Genomic DNA, 21,750 nt, shown 5'->3' with positions numbered 1-21,750 from the left:
TGTCTGTTAGTCAAGAAGCATATGTCATTGTGAGCTGCTTTGTATTGTATTGTCCTCTCTGAGCGCCCGTGCCTGTGTGTATGTGTGTGTGTTCAGATGGGTTAATGGGAGGTTGATTCTTGTCTAAGCTGAGACTGCTGTAAACAGGCCACAGCAGGAACTGCCCACAGTCTTGTTCCCACGTGGACCAGCCACAATCTACAACAGCATGTAGACAGAGCTTAACAGTCATCGCGGGTGTGTTAGATCAAAAAAAGAAAAGGCATGTAACATATGTCTGTCTCAATACAAATAGCTAACTAAATGCACAGAATCAACAACTGTGAACTGTTACATTTAAAAGCACAACCTTAGAATTTACTTTTTTTCAATCAAATAAAGGATCAGTCTGTGTATCTTTTGGTCATTTGATTTTTAATTTGGTTGAATATTATTATAATTTTAGTTTGTGAATGGAAAATCGAATCACAAAAAGATACACGGACCAGGGTCTAAGGACAGACAGAGTTTTGTATGAATTGTAATGCACTTGGAGACAAATTTGTGATTTTGGGTCGTGGAAATGATTCAATTGATTTGGATTTATTTATTTTCATAATTAGTTTGTCATTTGCTTGTGGTTCATTTTTTGGGTTGTAAAGCTTTCTTACTGGTAACAGCTTCCTGCTGTTAAAACCAGAGAACAAGACAATTCATGTGTTATAAAAGCAAAATAGTGAACCTTTTTACGTAGATAGCCTGGCATGGATAGCAGAGAACATTTTATATAGCCTACGTCAAAAGCAACTGCAATGTTTTTTTATGGCAGATGCTATTAGCTTTTGTTTTGATTTAGCATTATAAAAAAATGAATGTATTGAAATGTTGTCTAAACCTAACTAAGTAGTTTTGTTGTCTAAACCTAACCAAGTAGTTTTGTTGTCTAAATCTAACCAAGTAGTTTTGATGTCTAAACCTAATCAAGTAGTTTTTTGTTGTCTAAACCTAACCGAGTAGTTTTGTTGTCATAACCTAACAGAGTAGTTTTGATATCTAAACCTAACCAAGAAGTTTTGATGTCTAAACCTAACAAAGTAGTTTTGTTGTCTTAAACTAACCAAATAGTTTTGTTGTCTAAACCTAACCAAGCTGCAAAAATAATAAATCATCAGTTTAAATTAACTGGTTTCTCATGGGGCTCGAACCCAAGACTCATCCATCATAACCTTTTACCGCCATGTACTCTGTTCTCACCCAGGTGCAAAACCCTGCCCTTTTGTATTCACTCGCCCCAGAGTTTTTTAAATGTGTGAGTGTCACTTTGAAGATGATGTCATGGCAGTGTCATGTTATGTCAGCTGAGAATCCCACCTAGACTGAGGGAATGTTATATATATATAATATATAATACATATAATATATATATCTGCAATGGAAAACCAAAAGAGAAATGTACTGGTACCAAAAAGTGAGTTGAGGAGAGCCAAACCACAGCTAAAACATGACAGAGATTTGGCTAAAAAAAAGCTCTGTAGAGCTAGTCTGTGATCTCTCTGTGTATGTATATAATCAAGATAAGAAAAGAGATCAGGCAGGTTGTCAGGAGATGACATTTAACTTATAAATAACTACATTTTAAAAGGACATTGGGTTCATAATATACACAATATGAGTAAACTTTCTCCAGCTGCATCACCACCCAGGGAGTGCACCATGGTGATCAAATACAGGCACTGCCAACTTCTTAGTAACATCAGAGGCAGGGTGTGTTTGTTTCCAGCATCTCTGATCTAAGACATAAGTGAACAGAAACACTCAATGGTAAATCTAGTTTGAAGTGTCATACTTGTAATATACTGTAGAAAGGAAAGAAGACTTGTATCATTATTCACACCTGCATCTCCATCTTGGCCAAACAACCTATAATCAAAATATCCCAGGCTGAACATACTAATGATTAAAGCTGACCCACCAGCCATCTTACATCCAAAGTAATTGAAACAAATAAGATCTCTGACAATTCGCAGAATTGAAATTTTGCTCCTGTCATCACCACTCTATTCCACAGTGTGCTTGAAGCTTGTTATGTTCCTAACGGCTATGAGTTACACGCTCTAAATCACTTCCCCTCATCGGAGTCTCACTGGTTGAAGGAAGCTCAATGAATCATCTCTCCCACCTGTCTGCTGTGTGTGACAGAGTGGCAGATGGGAAGTGATTGAGCGTAAACACTGAGGGCTCTGAGGAGGGATGATGTGACAGCGTCCGGGCTCATCACTCCCTAGTTGCCACAGATACAGATTCACTACCTCCACAAGCCTGGAAAAGGCAAGTGGATTATTGTTCCTACAGTGCAACACGGAGACATGATGAGGGTGATTGTAAAGTTAGCCACCAGACTCAGGTGTAAGCTGGCAGCATTTGATATTTTCTTATTGTCATCAAATCCGACGTGCAAATCCAAAACCAACAATGAAAGTATCCTTCTAGTACTGTGTATACTGTGTGTCGTTTGTTATGACTAAATCCCACACACACATACAGTGTAACACTGATCATCTGTGAGTGCTTTGGGACGGGGAAGGGGCACCTAGCAGCACCCTCTGCTCGTTTAGGACACTAACTGCAGAGTAATTGGTGCATCAGTCCAAAACAAGACAAAAGTCTCCACTAACACCAGAAACAGTGACACATTTCTCTCTAGGATGGAGGAGGATTTGGGAAGTCTCCAGATTTGGAGAGAAACTGTCTGGTGTTTGTATTCTCCACATCGTCTACCCGTCTCTTCTTCTCCTTGTTGGTGTATTTCTGTGGCAGTTACAGCTCCACATCCAGGCCTGGCATGTCAGTTTCACTGGTTCCCTGTGGACACAGATATTTCTTGACAAGAAAATGTCGTTTTTGATGGGGTGGACGTACCCTAATTCAAAATATAAGCCAAGAACAAGCCACTTAAGGCCAAATCTGCCTGTGCAAGTGGTTTTTACATTAAGCTAAAAAGAAAAGCATCACTGACGTATTTTAACTGAATATTCTCTGGTCTAGGTCACCTAAAACACAAAAGCACTGTCAACACATTAGCAAGACCTTCACTACCAAGTCTAGTTTGTAGCCAGTAGACTACCAACAAAGTTATCACTTCACCTGTCCAACTGACTTTTGAGGTTTAGGGAGCAGACACTTGACTGTCATACAGTTGTTACATACGTGAGCTACCCATAGACAGATACTTGGCTCGTTCATGGACTCATGCTAGAGCACTGCTGCAAAATGTTATTGTCTTATTAATTAATAGAAGGTGCCAGAAAACTTTTCTGGATAGTTTCAACCAACTTTGACCCCTCAAGATAAACTATAGGTTAAGCGACCTCACAGTGGTTTCACACAATGACATAAAGTATGTTGCTAAAGAACCACACAGTAACTTTCAAATTTAGGATGTTGCAAAGTGAGTAAACCAGCAACACATACTGTTAAATAGCAAAAAAGAGCTTTTCAAAAGTGGATATGCCAATAAAATAAAACGTAAAACAGCCAGGTAGAAGCCGTCACGACTGAACCCCCAACTGCTCGGGGCGCTGGTCACTGGCAGCCCCCTCGCTCTAACATCTCTCCATTAATTGCATGTATATAGGTCCTGTTTGTGCATGTGTGTGTATTTCGGGCCTGTGTGTGTGTAAATAAAAATAATAATAGAGTGAAAAAAATCGAATTTCCCCGTTGCCGGACTAATAAAGGAATTCTTCTTCTACTATAAATTGATATAATGTGATCCAGAACAGAAAGTGCTTCGACATACATGACATCTGATCTGTAGTTTGAAAATTAAAAATTCTAGAACAGAGATCTTGTACGTAAGACGAAAGACAAGACATCAAGGCTTTGCAATAGAATCCTTAAGGACCAGACCAAATATGTAATAAATGTTGTAGAGTTAGAGTTAAATACAGTGCCACCATAGTCGCCAGTCCACTATAAACAATCCTGAGTAATACACAGTTCAGTATATTTAGTTGTGTTTAGTTCACTGGCACAGAAAATGGTTCCTCTGTGCACTACTTAACTTTTTTAAATAGTGTCTTCCCTTGGCTTTGTTGGTTCCGCTCGGCAGGACAAGCTTCTTTACATTGTGTCTCTGGGTCCCTTTTGGCTCAGCTATGATTAAACATGCTCTAATCTGTACACAGAAGCCCAAAGGCCAAAGATAAATTGTATGAAATTAAATTGGATAGAAAGTAAATTTCCATTCAAATCAACATAGAAGAAGTAATTTTTTTTGTGTACCATTGCCAAGCAACGGACCAACTTGCGTATAAACTTCTGCATTAACCAGCGTCAAGCCACGGTGGAGTAGTGACGTTAGGAAGCCAGCCGCTAAAGGAGTTACATTTAACAACTTATGCTTATGGGGGGGGGGGGGGGGGTTGGAAGCTAGCTAACTAGCCAGCTCTCTTCTGGTTGGCTTCTGGTTTGCTGGTTCTGCCATGTTCACTAAAACTGACACTATGCTCCAATAGAACAACATAAATCAGCGGGTTTTAGGAAAAAAAAGCACCACTATGTCCACCTAGAGCCTGTTGTTTGGTTTACAAAAATCCCTGGGCCTGGTTTGTGTGGTCCACCCAGTACAGCACTGTGTGAGAGCTGACTGTCACTCACAGTTTGTGCAACCGTCACCGCTCCCTGCTCCCTCCTCGAGAAATGGGGAATGAGTAACATATCCATAGGATAGCTAGTGTAGAACCTAGCTGCTTAAAATCTAAGAGCGTACTCACACTGTCCTTCTGGCCGAGGCCAAAACCGTTTTTTCAGCTAAAGCCTAGTACTCAGTACTAGGCTTCCACGTCCACGGCCCGCTTGAAAGAGGTGGGCTTTAGCGGAGCTGTTTGCACATGTACGAGCACGAGCGTGCGCACGTGTACGAGCACGAGCTCTACGGCAGTAGCGTTATGTCCGCCTGTTCGGACATGTAAATAGAAGGACGGACCATGTGCGGACATTTAACAACAACAACAATGGCGGTGAAAGGTTCACGTTGGTGTGATGCGGAGGTGGAGTGTTTACTGCAGATTTGGTCGGATGAAAATATTCAAAAACAGTCGACAAGACGCACAAAAACTCAGAGGTCTATGGAAAGATTTGTAAACAAAGCCACACACACGCGATCAATGCGTGTGACGTGTTACAGCGTGATGGCGTATGGACAGCAAGAAGCATTGGCCGGCCCTGGCAGTGTGAGTACACTGCCAGGGCCGGCCCCGGCTGGGGCGCGGGGGGAGAGGGAGGGGGGACAAGTACCCTAAAGTCTGGGTCGCGGTCCGGGAGGACAGTGTGAGTACGCTTTAATACTTTTAATGACATCGTAAACTAGCCTACCTCTGTGTACTGTACGAGCACAAGCTCTGTGGTAGTGGGGGAGGGGCGTGAGAGCTGTAAATGTTTGAAATTTGGAAAAAAATTTATCCTCAGCAATTATGCTTTACTTTGCTTTGCGTAGGGGTTAAATATAGTGATGCCCAAATGCAGCTTCATGAAGCATTTTCATTATTTTATGATTCCACTAGTTGGAGTCTCTCTTCACACACTGAATCACCATTCATTGAGCCCTTTTCTTTAAACCAAGAGCTCTATCTAGTGCATGGGTGTCAAAGTCAAGGCCCAGGGGCCAGATCCGGCCCGCAATTGAATAATCTCTGCCCCCGGGATGATATTTGATTAGTATTAGAACCGGCCCGCATGTCACAGCCGCCTGCTGGTGTTTTTCACGCACCAAAACTACATTACCCACAATGCAACGGTAGCCTGCGAACTCACTGCCGCGCTGCAAGTATTCATCAGCATTCAGGGCAGATGTCAACTTTCAGCCCAATTACTGACAGAGCCGTACAAAAATATTGGATTATTAATTTAATTATTAAATAAGATACGGCACACTGTGTTAGGTCTTGGTTCAATAGGTTATATGCAATCATTTAAATATGTTTTAATAAACATTGAACCAGTCCGGCCCTCGGCTTGTAGCAGATTAGTTTTTTTGGCCCTCTGATGTGTTTGACTTTGACATCCCTGATCTAGTGGAATCAACAAATACAACTAATGCTTCATGAAGCTTCATTTGGACATCACTAGTTAGAGACACATTTCACTTCAATGGCAATAATTCACAGGCTCTCTGAATTTGAATATTTTCTTTGTTAATTTTTAGACTGTCCGTAAGACAAAGACATTTGAAGATTTCTTCTTGGGCAGGGGGGACCCATGATGGGCATATCTGACTATGATCAATTGATTACTCATAAAATATCAGGTAGATAGATCAGTAATCAAAATAATGGTTCTCGAAAGACTTGTCAGGGGCTATTTAGACATGGATACATTCACTCTTCTCAGTTATTCAATAACGTAACAGTTCAGTTACTTGTACTTGGCATTCGGTTTAATGTAAATGAACCATTTTACCAGTTATTGTCAAACACATCTCCTTTTTTTCCAGTTGCTATGTTAGCTTCTCCGTTGAATAAAAACCCTGGACAGTCTTACACCATTGTTCTTTCCCTGGTGACTCAACAGTTCCTTGTGATAACTTTTTTCCCTGGCTATAAGCATACATTTTGCCAGATATATATCTGTTCTTTGTACGGAGCCCTCAATGTTCTCTATGGTACATCACAGCACAGTTGTTTGGAACATGCCGTATTGCATAATGTCTTTAATAGTTGAATTTACATTATTCCAGAAAGGTTTTAGTTTAGATGAGCTCCAGAAAAAAATGGTATGGTTCCCACAGAAAAAGCCACTGTGCCATACACATCTGAAAGGACTATATTTAGTTCTGGTTCCCATTTGTTTTTTTATGTTTCATGTTGAGCGTCTTCTACTCTCTCCTAAGGCTTTGTGATAGGCTGATATGACCGGAGATCTTCCCTGGTGATATGCACTATAATTTTTTTTTCTGTTTTAGGGTCAATTTTCACCTCTTTCAAACAACTGTAAAATAGTCCTGTCTTTTTAAGTATAATTAAAAAAATCATGCTTTTCTATACCACATTTTACCTCTAAAGATGTAATCCATAAGATTTGGGATCCCTTGTTTCTAGCGGCCTCTTTGGCCTTAAGATGTAACTGCAGGTAAGCCTGTTCTTTCAGATCCTCCATCTTGTCACGTTCATGGTCACTATTTTTTTTGTTTTTCTCTTTTGTAAACTATATTGAAAAACATTTACCTCTCTACTCCCCTATATGTTCCCCTCTAAAATCCATACACACACACACACACGTATGTTCCTATTACACTTCTGCCCTTACTACAAGCCCGACTCAGATGTTGAAAGTTCTTGATTTCCGATTACAAGGGAACTCAGCATAACGTTAGTGACGAGTTGGGCTGACAGATTAGTGGTTGTCAGCAGCATCACTAAGATGGCCGCTTATCTACATCTAGCCCGGGAACGTCTCCACAGACACGGAAATTGGAATACTTGGAAAAAAGGCAACAAGTGCTTTCATTAGTGGGTCATATGATCAGTCACTATTGTTTCAACTCACTAGTTGATAGATAGGAACTTAAAAGACAATTAAATAGATGGAAATCTTACTGAGAACAACTTTAAGTGTTGAAAGCTCATACATGTCCCATCTTTGTCAGTGGTTCACAGAGCAGTGATACCTTTCTCAGTCCATTGCTTGAACCTTAGGTCGTATCCCCCTGGTTTGAATAGCGGGTCATATGCAACCCAACTCAGTACACTTCTTTCCCTCTCGAGTTTATATAGTATTTCCTAATTATCTTATCCTACATTTGATGTGTAAAACCTTTTATTGGATTCCCATTCAAGTCATTAAAACAAGAATAGCACTTTTGACATTCAAATGACATTAATCTGTCTGCTTTATTCTATTTTAAAGTTGTAATTCTGCTTAAGTCCTTCAGAAATCTCCAGTAAAACATTGTATCCTCTCCAAGCTCTGCTTACCACGAATCAGCCCAAATCCCTATTTAACAGCACACATTGACCCAAGGAAATGGGATGGATACACTGTCAGGTTTCAAAAGATGGCTTCAGAAATGTCTACTGCCTCTCTCACAGATTCCCCTTCAGCTGGCATCTGGCGGGCTAGCCCCATGAAGCGGCTCTAACAGGCAATTACTGTATTTGATATCTCTTAGCAGAGGGAAGGCATCATTGTTTGGGTTTGAGCACAATGACTTCCAGGCAGGCTCAACTGTGACAGCCACTTTGTAACCACGTCTTCTGAATGCAGATTAAGGTTAATTATTTGTTGGTCACAATCTGTTATTGTCTGGAGTCATTTCAGTTTAGTGCTCACTGCTATTCAGGGATGGGCACAAGTCACTTTTTGTCCAAGTCCAAGTCAAGTCTTAAGTCTCTGAGGGCAGCAGCAAGTCCTAATGAAGTCTCTTATGGTTTTAAGAAATAATAATATAGAGTTGGAGTGCAACCGTATTGTATATGTATGGATACTTTAATTAGACGTAGTATTAGTAGTATTAGACGTAGTAATAATAATAATAATTATTATTATTATTAATAAACGGTTTAATCATAATAACTAATTAAAACAAATTAATCTACTGGTAATAATAACATATGAATAAGACTAAAACAAAACAGAAGTTTAATTGAATTATTAATTATTAATAAATGGGAACAATAAATACATTTAATAAATGAATACATAGCAATGAATAAAAAATTATCTGCTAAGGTGCTAGGTCTATAAAAGATTAAATTATTTTATTTTTTTAAATCAGAAAAGAGAAAAACATCTAGTTCCTGTGGAGGTTTAAATGCTTTTATTGTGGTAAAACTTCAAACAAGGTTGTAAACTGACCTGACTGGTAGTAACTTGCTTATTTCAGCTAAATGAAATGTAATGTAAATGTAAAGTTATGTTTTTCCTCTCGTCTCGTCTCTGAACCCACGAACATGTAAGATATCACTACTGTTGCAGCTGTTTCTATGTAGAAGCCGGCGAGTCTTTGCGGTCAAAGAAATGCTACTAAACATCACAATAACATCATAAATTATAGACAGATAAATATAGACGGATAAAAAGACAACATCAAAGGAAGGCATGTCTGTAAAAATGAGGATACTGATTCAGTGAGCCTTATCTCCGTGGGCAGAATTCCAAAGCTGAGACGCTCGGACAGAGTCGGCTCGGTCATCTCTGGGTTTGAGCCTTGGCCTTGGAACAGTTCAGATAGACCTGTCTACCGATCTAAGGCTCGTATGGGGTCAGCATGTCTGAGATGTATTCTGGGTCAAGACCCTGAGGAGCCTTAAAAGTGATCAGTAAAATCTTAAAATCAATTCTTAAATGTAAAAGGAGCCAGTGGAGTGAAGCTAAAACTGGGGTGATGTTGTCTGTTCAAACCAGTGAGAAGCTGCTAAGTTCTGAACAAGCTGAAGGCTGGGGAGGGATTTGTTATTGATACCAGTTAGAAGGGAGTTACAGTAATCTAAACGTAAGAATATGAGGGCGTGGACTACTTTTTTCTCCTTTTTGTGAAAGGATATATTTGATTTTTGAGATCGGTCCGATCGTTCTGATCTGGAGGAAGCAGGACTGAACAACTTTGTTTATGTGAGGATGAGGTGAAGTCTGAGTTTAAATTGATACCAAGGTTTCTGGCGGTGGGCTTAATATTAACGGACAACGGACCAAGACTGATGAGGCTGGAGATGGTGTTTGGCCAGTTAAACAGTATTATTTCGGATTTTGAATTGTTTGGTTGGAGAAAGTTGTGTGCCATCCAGCGGTTCACATGTTTCAGACATCTAAAACAACGACCAGGCTTCTCGGATTGTTGGGTCTCAGGTAGAGGTATATCTGTGTGTCGTCAGCATAACAATGGAAAGAAACAGTCAAAGCGTTTACATGCAGTTTAAAAACCAGATTATAATTGTGTTAAGGGCATACCCTGGTTTCTTAAACACCATGTAAACACTGTACCCCAGGTAAAGTCTGGGTTTTCATACCCTGGTTAACAGACCTAGAGAACTCCTTCAATTCCCCGATTATTCGCGCCTGTAACCATCTTACCAGGATTATTATCAGGTTTTTTCGTCTGCTCATGCCCCCCACTCCATGGCAGTGGGTTTTGACCTGGAAGTAGAATAAACCAGGAAGCAACAGCACCAAAAACAACGTGAAAAAAGGGAGGACTTTGCAACGGCAAGTAACATTACTACCAAGAAGACCTGTTTTGGTCGTAATCCTGTTCAAAAGTCGGCTGTTTGTGATTTTGACAAAGGTGAACCAGAAAAAGTGGTATTCCGTCCAGCTGTATGTTGGTGGAGCTCAACCTACTGTACCGGAGGAAAAATTACTCTTTCATTTTCCCATTCAACCCCTGCTCATGTATTCTGGGGTTATAATGTGATCATTTCCTAAACTGGGGAAAGGACATTTTCGGGTTACTGGTGTGACTGGAAATGCACTGATTGTGCCGCTGGATAATTTGGCAGAGTGGAAGCATATACAGTAAACCGCTTCATGAGCTGCCTGTGGCGAGGATACCGAACCTGCTGCTGCCCATCACACAGGCGCCACCACCGACTGCAGCTCCCTCTTCAACCTGCAGGGTGAGCACCGACCACTGCATATTTTCATGCTTTAATGTTCAAAAAACACTTTATTTTCCTCATCCTACTCACGGTTGCTGCTCCTGTATTCACCCTCTGTCTGAGACGCTCTGTTGCAGTGCCTGTCTCTTTAAAAAACCCACCTGAAAAGCCTAGTCTGCTCTAAGGCACCTGGTCTCCATACTACTGTAGAAGATTGACTGTTTTGAATTCTTTGAACCCTTGATTTTAATTTCAGTGGGCTGAATCCCAGAGGAAATCTGGTTTGCATCCACAGATACTTCAGGTCACAGGTCCAGGGGCCCAAAGGAAAACAACAAAATGCCTGAAAACAGATGCAAATAAACACAAAAAGATGAAGAAACTACTAGAAATAGAAGCAAAACACCACAAAATAACCAAAAGGAAGTACAAAATGCCTGAAAACAGATGCACCACAAAAAGCTGATGAAACGTCTAAAAAGAGATGTAAGCTCCACAAAAAGATGAATCGACTAAAAACAGATGCAAAACACCACAAAAAGATGATGAAACGTCTAAAAACAGATGCAAAACAACACAAAATGACCAAAAGAGGTGCAAAACGACTGAAAGTAGACTTTGACTTTGGGTGTCTCGTTCAGGGTGGGGTGGGGGGTGTGTGAATGAAGTCACTCCAGTCAGTATCATGTACTGTATCATTTACTCATCAGACAGTGGCAGGTTGACTATAACTGATCGTCGCCTCACTGCAGGTTTCCTGAAGTCTCGGGACCAAACGCAGCAGAAGATCTACGGTCAACGGACGAGGATGCAGATGTTCACTCAGTTCATCAAGGAGTGCTCATTTGTCAGTGACTGGCACGCCTGCCTCGAGTTCTTCGACAAGTGCGTCCAAAAGTTCAGAACTGCGTTTGTTATTCGCTCTCTTACCTCACTGGTTATGATCCCTGACAACTGAACTGTGAAGAGGCTGCAGGAAACTGTGGAGGCGAACGTTAGTTTCAACTTTATGTCTATTTTTGTGCCGTCTAGTGAAGCACATTCTGCAGAGACGAGTGGGGATATATTGACAAAAAAGTCAGAAGATTAAGACTAAAGTTGAAATATTCTGCGGGAAAAAAAACTAAAGATTGTGACAAAAAAGTCGTAATATTTTGAGAAATAAAGTTGGAAAATTGTGACAAAAAGTTGAAAGATTGTGACAAAAAAGTTGTAATATTTCATGAAAAAATTGGGAGACTGTGACAAAAAAGTCATGATATTTTGAGAAATAAAATCGGAAGATTGTGATTGAAGTTGTAATTTTTTGAGGAAAAAAGTAGGAAAATTGTGCCAAAAAAGTCGTAATATTGTGAGAAAAAAAAGTTGGAAGATTGTGACAAAAAAGTCGTAATAGTTTGAGAAAAAAATCTGAAAACTTGTGACTAAAGTTGTAATATTTCATGAAAAAAATCGGGAGATTGTGACAAAAAAGTTGTAATATTTTGAGGGAAAAAAGTCTGAAAATTGTGTTGGTTTTGACATCAGTCTTCAGTGATCAGATCAGAGTTCAACTCTCAGGTCGTCTGTTCACACCTGCAGCAGAATGTGTCTCTATGTGTCTTAAGTTTTGAAATAACAAAATAACTGGAGACTTTTATTGTAAAGATGTATATGAAATGGGTTTTATCCGTTCTACAGCCACTCCTGTCTTGTCAATAGCAACAACAGACGTTACAAAGAAAGAACTAGAATGTCTGTTGCAATATATCGTACATTTATGAATTCAAGGATATTTTATGAACCTAAAAACTACGGTTATATTATCCACCAGAGGTCACTGGGGCTGACTTTTCAATCCTATTTTCAGTATCGTATTTATGTGAAATGTCTCAATAAAAGCTGCTGGAAAAGAACTTTGTCTAAATTAAATACAGTTCAGTTTAGGTTGTGCCTCACTGAGGATCTTTCTACGTTTCAACCACAAATCGCTTTTTTAAATTTTCATTTGTGATTTAATATCGAAGTGACTTCCTCCTCACAGTGAACAATCTGATCGAGCTTGTTGCACAGTTCCATTAAAAATAGAAATATTTAATATAAAATGTGGTTTATCGAAGTTATTATCCTGTAATTATTTTAGGAATCATACATGACTGATATTTTAAAGTAACATTTTACAAAGACCCCACACATTTGAGAAACACTGCTCTACAAAAATTCAACAGGAAAGAAAGGATGTATCGTTGTTGAGGATTTATTTGACATCACGTATTCTTGTTAAGTTAGGGGGAACCGGAGAAAACCCATGCGGACACAGAAGGAACGTGCAAAGTCCCGAAACAGAAACCAGCTGTCTGAGGACTGAACACTCCACCTCCGCGCTGCACTGGGGCCTGATGTGGCCCGAATGAGTGTTGACGTCTCACTCCTCGGCCTGCTTGTTCTTGTATTGGCGGCGGTGTTTTGGAGTGACCAGCTTTTTAAATCTCCTCCAATGAGAAGGCTTCTCACTTCTTTCAGGAACCGTCTTTGGGCCGTCTTCCTCTCTGAGGTCCTCAGCTGTCTCCGTCGGGGGAACATCCTGCTGCTGGGACTTTCGGAGCATCATCTGCTGTGCCAGACTCTGATAGGCTTCCTCCTGTGCTCTTAGTGTGGAGGCCAGCTCGAGGTTGGAGCAGGAGGTCACGTCCAGCTGCCTCTGCAGGTCCTCCAGCACGCTGGCCTTCTCCTTTTCCCTAGAGACTTGTCTCAGCAGGAGCTCCTTCTGCTGCTCCAGGGACGCCTTTTCTTCCTGCAGCCTTTGAATCAGCTCCTTGTTCTTGGACGTTGTCTTCAAAACCTTGACCTTGACTTCCTCCAGATGTTTCTTGAGCTCTACCTGGAGCTGGTTGTTGAAGTGCTTGATGGTGGTGACCTCATCCCGGGGCTCATCTTGAGGGGCTGCGGAGGCCAGACTCAAAGTGCGGATCTGTTCTCTGAGCCTCTGCATCTCCTCTTCACGCTTTACTCTCATTATTTGCTCCTTCTGAAGAATCTTCTCCATTTCATGCAGCTTGTGCCTCTCAATGGCTGCTTCGTGCTCTGCGCTGTACCTTTCCTGTTTTTCATCCAACGGAAGCTTGTTTGCCTCCTTTAGGCGCTGATCAACATTTGGCACAGGCTGTAGCCCCTGGACCACCTTTTTGCAGACCACCTCCTCGTAGCCCTCCTCCTCACAGACCTCATTGTGTTCTTGAGTCTCGGGCTTGAGCAAAAAGGAGAACTCTTCACAGGCGCCTTCCCACTCTACGAGTTCTCTTAGCTTTGTCACTGGCTTGGTGGGGAGCTCACCCTTGATTCTTGCAGCCTCAACCAATGCCTGGCGGATCTGTTCATCATAGAAGCATTGCTGAGGCTGAGGTTTTGGTGCCTGCCAGTGGCTTTTCGGAGGCTGGTAGTGCGGTGCCTGCCCGTAGTATTGGGAGTTCTGGTGGTACTGTGGTGCCTGATGGTGTTGCTGTGGCGGGTTTTGTTGTTGTGCTCTTCTTCCACTCTTTGGACCAGTTGTTACCTGGCGGACATCCTTCATCTCTTGATGCTGTGGAGTCTTTGCCTCAGGCAGCGTCTGGGGGATTTCCTCCACTATTTGGCGTATTGAAAGCCCGTGGCTAACCTGAGCGGGGAGTTCCGCATTGAATTTGGAGACCAACTCCTCACATCTCTTTTTGAAATCCATGATGATCCTGTCCGCCTGTAGGGTACACTGCTCTGAACCTTGCGGTTGAGGTACTTTAATTTTTTGCTGATTCTTAATTTCTTCCATTACTGTTCTTTAACAGATGCAGTGTCTGGGCTGAGAAGTCGGTCAGTCTGTTCGTCAGTTGTTTCAAGAAGTCCTAACGATCTCTTACAAAAGTGTTTGTCTCAAAGGTTCGAGGGTTTTGCGACCATCAAAACTGAATTTCAAATTAAAAGCTTCTATCAGACCCACAGTTCTAAAACACTGATATGAAATAAAAAGCCAATGATTGTTTTTAGTCAGTTTAATTAAATACTCAACTAGTGTACAATTAATTACAACAATCAGTTCATTTTATCTAATATATTGTTAGAGATTAAACTATTGAATATCTGCTAAGTCGTTAAAATTCAGCTCCATCTTTACAGTTAAATTAACAGCATTAACATGCTGCATTACAGACACACATGAAACTTCAGGTCCTGCTCCCATTGGAAGATTTTAAAGACATTTGATAATAATCTGGATGCAGACACATCTGTCTGTAGATATTCTGACTGATATATTCATGATTATAGTGGATTTTGATATTTTGCTGTTTTCACTTGTTATTTGATATATATTTATTGTATTATAGTCATTTATTTTGTATTGGCTGCTCATTATGTTTGTCAGAAACAATGTCAGTCGTGCTGCTGTCTGTCTCAGGACACAATAAACCTGTAACGTAAACTTGCCTTTAGCTAACATTAATATTAACGTGTTTTTCTCCCGGTTTAACGGTGTTGATTGGGTCTGTTGAATATCCAACCTAAAACTAACTTCACCCGGGTCAGCAGCAGCAGAAGGTGACGTGATCTCTGTGTCATCTGAGGAGTTTGGCCGCTCACACATCTCTGTGGGAGAGAAGGACTTTCTGCTCCTTATGTTAATGCTACAAAAAGACACAAAAATGAAAAGATTGTGCACAAGTCTCAAGTCACATTTGTGTGTGACTTAAGTGTGACTTGAGTCTGAGTCTCAAACTCGAGTCCCTCTGCTGCCATCTCCAAAAAGTAGTCTGATTGTATAGAAGTCAATGAGATAATGACTCAAATGACACTTTTCAAGGGGAACTGAACAGCTGAGTGACTGTACTCTGTTTTTTGCACCTCTCACTGTTGTCAGAATCAGAATCTCTTTATTTTCACTGCTGAAAGTACAACAAGATTTAAATGTCATCCAAACAGTGCGTTCACGACAACAAATTTTAAATACCAAATTTTAAATATATAAGAAAGTTGAAATTGTGAAAGTGTGACTTTTTAGGTATAAAAAATGTATGAAAATGCAAAATGGGAGAGTTTGTTTCTTTTTCCAGGCTGCCAATCAGTTGCTACCCACCGTTGACAGCAGAGAGCTGCTGCTTTTCGGACGCAAAGCTCTCCATCTTCCACTGGAGCTCCGACTGCAGTTTGAAGGAGGTAGTGTGGTTCCTACGCCTTGACAGCAGTCGAAGCTCAAACGATTGACGGGGCCGCACCTCACTGCAGCGGCTTGCATATTTGAACCCCAATGATGAGGCAACAGATGCTAGAGCTCACTGGCTGGCGGCCGCTCATCTGGGAGCCAACACCAGTATTGCACAAAAGCACAGTGGAATCATAGATTACTACATTTGTATAAACAGAGTTTGTAGTGGGCAGTAGGGAATGGGCTAGGCGAAACAAAGGTGGAAAAAAAAATAGTGTGTATCACTTTTAAGTAGAGATGAGCCGGCTACTCGGATGAAACGAGTATCCGGTAAGGAGAGTATTATACGAGTAATACCAATATCTGTGCTCCGATTGAATAAAAATCCTCATTGGGTAGCTGACTGTGTGTGTTTGAGAACAGCTCTCTGTTTCTCCCTCTATCACTGAGGTTCGCAGGTCTTTTCCTTTTAACATTTAGGTCAGGGCTATTCAATTGGCGTCAACTGTCACTGTGAAGCCTGTGTTTACTCTTTTAACCCTGTTAACCCCTTAACTCTTGTAAGTATCCTTGCTCATAAAATAAATAATTTATGGTTTATATGAGTTCATGTTTGGTTAAAACTTTTATTAAAAGTCTATCAAAAATGCAAAAGGAATAGTTCATAACGGTTAAATAGTTTGATAAAAGAGTAAGGTGGAATAAATAAGATTAAAAGACACAAATGTACATTGTTAAATATTTCATTTTATTTTGAAGAAACTCATGAGGAGAGAGGAAGTACTGATTGAGAAGAAGTGTGATCCTGGCCATTTTGTTGGTTTAGGTGTGATTGACAGGTGTAGACCGGAAGTGTGAGAAGGTGTTTTTGGGAGAACTTGGCAGAGAGAAAGAGAGCACAGAGACGTGACTAAGCGCGACGGAGACGCATATCCGCGAGTATGAAATTCTACAAAGAAAATAGTTAACTGTGTAGTTTTCAATGTCTAGGAGACTGTCTGCTCGATACTCGGAACCTGAATATTGGAGCTACTGCTGTTCGGTGTACAGTTTGAGAAGTTTACTGGTTAAAGCCCTAGCCATTTCAAGTCAACTCGACCAGGGTTCTAAATGAACTTTTCTGATCACCAGCCAATCAGAATTTCCACCTGCCAATTTTTTTCCAGTAGAAATGAAAGAAATTATGAGTGCCACTGAGTGCATTTGATCATTTTATTAACAATGTTGGCATGAATAACATATATGAAGTTAAATACGTACAACAAAATATACAGTGCAAACATTTAATTTCAAGCTTGGAACCTATCTATATATACATACAGTGCCTTGCGAAAGTATTCGGCCCCCTTGAACCTTTCAACATTTCGCCACATTTCAGGCTTCAAACATAAAGATATAAAAGTGTAATTTTTTGTCAAGAATCAACAACAAGTAGGACACAATCGTGAAGTGGAACGAAATTTATTGGATACTTTAAACTTTAACAAATAAAAAACTGAAAAGTGGGGCGTGCAATATTATTCGGCCCCCTTGCGCTAATACTTTGTAGCGCCACCTTTTGCTGCAATTACAGCTGCAAGTCGCTTGGGGTATGTCTCTATCAGTTTTGCACATCGAGAGACTGGAATTCTTGCCCATTCTTCCTTGCAAAACAGCTCGAGCTCAGTGAAGTTGGATGGAGAGCGTTTGTGAACAGCAGTCTTCAGCTCTTTCCACAGATTCTCAATTGGATTCAGGTCTGGACTTTGACTTGGCCATTCTAACACCTGGATATGTCTATTTGTGAACCATTCCATTGTAGATTTGGCTTTATGTTTTGGATCATTGTCCTGTTGGAAGATAAATCTCCGTCCCAGTCTCAGGTCTTTTGCAGACTCCAACAGGTTTTCTTCCAGAATGGTCCTGTATTTGGCTCCATCCATCTTCCCATCAATTGTAGCCATCTTCCCTGTCTGTGCTGAAGAAAAGTAGGCCCAAACCATGATGCTGCCACCACCATGTTTGACAGTGGGGATGGTGTGTTCAGGGTGATGAGCTGTGTTGCTTTTACGCCAAACATATCGTTTTGCATTATGGCCAAAAAGTTCGACTTTTGTTTCATCTGACCAGAGCACCTTCTTCCACATGTTTGGTGTGTCTCCCAGGTGGCTTGTGGCAAACTTTAAACGAGACTTTTTATGGATATCTTTGAGAAATGGCTTTCTTCTTGCCACTCTTCCATAAAGGCCAGATTTGTGCAGTGCACGACTGATTGTTGTCCTATGGACAGACTCTCCCACCTCAGCTGTAGTTATCTGCAGTTCTTCCAGAGTGATCATGGGCCTATTGGCTGCATCTCTAATCAGTCTTCTCCTTGTTTGAGATGAAAGTTTGGAGGGACGGCCGGGTCTTGGTAGATTTGCAGTGGTCTGATACTCCTTCCATTTCAGTATAATTGCTTGCACAGTGCTCCTAGAGATGTTTAAAGCTTGGGAAATCTTTTTGTATCCAAATCCAGCTTTAAACTTCTCCACAACAGTATCTCGGACCTGCCTGGTGTGTTCCTTTGTCTTCATGGTTCTCTCTGCGCTTTAAACAGAACCCTGAGACTATCAAAGAGCAGGTGCATTTATACGGAGACTTGATTACACACAGGTGCATTCTATTTATCATCATCAGTCATTTAGGACAACATTGGATCATTCAAAGATCCTCACTGAACTTCTGGAGTGAGTTTGCTGCACTGAAAGTAAAGGGGCCGAATAATATTGCACGCCCCACTTTTCAGTTTTTTATTTGTTAAAAAAGTTTAAAGTATCCAATAAATTTTGTTCCACTTCACGATTGTGTCCTACTTGTTGTTGATTCTTGACAAAAAATTTAACTTTTGTATCTTTATGTTTGAAGCCTGAAATGTGGCGAAATGTTGAAAGGTTCAAGGGGGCCGAATACTTTCGCAAGGCACTGTATATACATCAGATCAGAGGAGCTGAACCCATGCTGCTGGACAGCTACTGAGCCACTCTCCTGCATGTTTTAGGTTTCTCCCTCCTCTAACACACCTGAGTCTAACGATTATTAAACCCCTGACAAGCTTCAGCTGCTTGATAACGAGCAGAGCATTAGACTCAGGTGTGTTAGAGCAGAGAGAAATCTCTTTAGTCATTTAGTTTAATCTGAACTTTTGACTTTACTAAGGTTAGCTAACTCCCTCCTCTTTAGGGCGCACTCACACTGTCCTTCCGCATCGAGCCGAAACAGGTTTTACGGGTAAAGCCTAGTGCGTTTGACCAGTGTGAGTGCAACCGCTCCGCGCATAGCTGCGGCCAGCTGACCGTCCACAGCCCGTTTGAGAGAGGTGGGCTTTTGTAGAGCGCGTTTGCACATGTACGAGTACGAGCGTTCACAGGTGTACGCGCACGAGCATGACGCCTACCACGGCTCTCACGTCATTTTATGTGCGCCTGTTCGACATAAAAAAGAAAAAAGACGGACCATGCGCGGACATTTAACAACAACAATGGCGGCGAAAGGTTCAGGTTGGTGTGATGCGGAGGTGGAGTCGGACAAGACGCACAAAAACTCCAAGGTCTATAGAAAGATTTGTAAACAAAGCGACGCATCGCGATGACGTAATCAATGCGTGTGACGTTTTACGGCGTGATGACGTATGGACAGGCAAGAAGCATTTGTGCGAGGCCCAGGCAGTGTGAGTACAAACGGGCCTGGCCCGCGGGATGAGAGGGAGAGGGGGACAAGTACTCTAAAGCACGGGGCATGGTACAGACAGACAGTGGGAGTGCGCCTTAAATGACTAAGGGTGCAGTCACACTGTCCTGGGCCGTTTGTACTCACACTGCCTGGGCCTCGCGCAAATGCTTCTTGCCTGTCCATACGTCATCACGCCGTTAAACGTCACACGCATTGATGACGTCATCGCGATGCCTCACTACTGATCTTTCCATAGACCTCGTCTTGTCCAACTGTTTTTGAATATTTTCATCCGACCAAATATGCATCTGCAACACTCCAACTCCGCATCACACCAACGTGAACCTTTCACCAACATTGTTTTAAATGTCCGTGCATGGTCCCTCCTTCTTTTTTCTGTCCCAACAGGCGCGCATAAAATGACGTCAGAGCCGCAATAGGCCTTGTGCTCATGCTTGTGCTCGTACACGTGCGTGCTCGTTCCTGTACATGTGCAAGCGTGCTTTACAAAAGCCCACCTCTCCCAAACGGTCTGTGGCCTTCAAGCAGGCCGCAGCTAGGCGCCATGCGGTTGCACTCACACTGGTCAAACGAACTCGACTTTACCTGTAAAACCTGTTTTGGGCACGGTACGGTTGGACAGTGTGAGTGCGCCCTTAGTTTAATCTGAACTTTTGACTTTACTTTACTAATGTTAGCTCTACTTTACTTAGCTTCCTGCTTTGCTACAGTGCAAATGCTTTTCTGCTTGCTCTCGCCTTTGCTTGCATTTTTTTGCTACTATCTGCTACTATTTGCTTCTCCTCAATAAGAAACAAAGAGCAACAGCTCCTGGATACTTACAAAACCAGTGGGATTATATTTCTTTTAGATATCAGAGGCATTTTTCAATATTTTTACGACTTCCTCAACGCTAGGTAGGGAGGCCTACCATTCAAGATAAGCCTGAGCCTCACCAGAAGATGCCTCCCTTCTCTACGGAAGATTACCACAAACTACTACAGAAGATTTTGCTGTTGGAAACAAAAATTAATCGGTTAGAAGTATTTATAGAAGTGAATGGATATTGTGACAACAATACCACTCTAGCACTGACTGAAAACAGTGGACAGGGGCATGCCAGAGCAAACTAGCAATGATGAAGCTACGAGGAAACGGGAGGTCCCTGTACAGGGTAATAAATCTACCAGCGATAATCCTCCCTGGAACACACTTGGGGCAAAGCCAAAGAGAAGACCACCTCCCTGCGACAAGGGAGAACGGATAACCGGGAGGACCCAGCGCCCCGATATCTCTGATCTGACCGGTTGGCCTGCGCTACCATCTCTATCCAGGCATAGCGCTTCATCAACTCCCCTGCCACGTAGGACACAGCAGCGGACAGCTGAGAAGAGGAAAAGTACCAAGAAACTTCCCCAGCAAGCAGGTGTTCAACTAAAGAACAGGTTTGCTCCACTGTTGTCGGACAATGGATCCCCCTCTGATTGCCTGAATAACCCACCATCACCACGCAGAAGGGTAAGACCTGCTAACTTAAAACCACCGAGAAAGCTAACAAGTGGGCCTGAAAATCTGATTGTGTGGTGACTTTTCTGTAAAAGATATGAAAAGCAATAATAACACCAAAGTACTCTGCTTTCCGAAGGATACGGTGTCTGACTTGGAAAAAAGAATCCTGGATATTGTGGCTGCACACCCAAATGTGAAAAATATCATTCTGCACATTGGTTTTAATGACATTGAAAAACAACAATCAAGTGAGCTGAGAGAGCACTTCAATAAACTCTTTGAAACAGTCAGCGCTGTGAATGCTGAGGTGTTTATCAGTGGTCCTCTACCCCCGATCAGGAGAGGAGCTGAGAGATTCAGTCGACTTTACTCGCTGAATGAGTGGGTCTCCAGCGTTTTTCTTGCTCGTTCGATGCATTTTATTGACAATTTTAGCTTTTTCTAGGACCGCAGGCATCTTTTTAAGGCAGACGGACTTTGTCTAAATAAGCTGGGAGTAAAGCTTTTCATGACCAACATGTCTTACTTCCTGCGTCATCCATCTATCATCACTGCCAAGGACAACAGACAAGAGGAACCAACGGAAAAGACAGACACAACACAGCTTATCATGAACGTCGAAGGAGGACCGCCATTGCAAAAGCAGAGCGCTGACCATGAGAGACACCGGAGCAAAGAGGAGACGTGTCCATCCCCCTCTACCTCCCCTTTCATTTCAAATGGGCTTGAAGATCCCTCCCCCACACCCCCCAAGCCTAAATCCAGGTCTCCATCCTTCTCCCTCCCTCAAGTAAGCCTTTCTCCCCCCTTATCCCCTTTGGAGTTCCG

The sequence above is a fragment of the Echiichthys vipera genome, assembly GCF_963691815.1.
Source record: "Echiichthys vipera genome assembly, chromosome: 6".
In the NCBI taxonomy this organism is placed as follows: Eukaryota; Metazoa; Chordata; class Actinopteri; order Perciformes; family Trachinidae; genus Echiichthys; species Echiichthys vipera.
Note: the sequence above shows the minus strand (reverse complement) of the source record.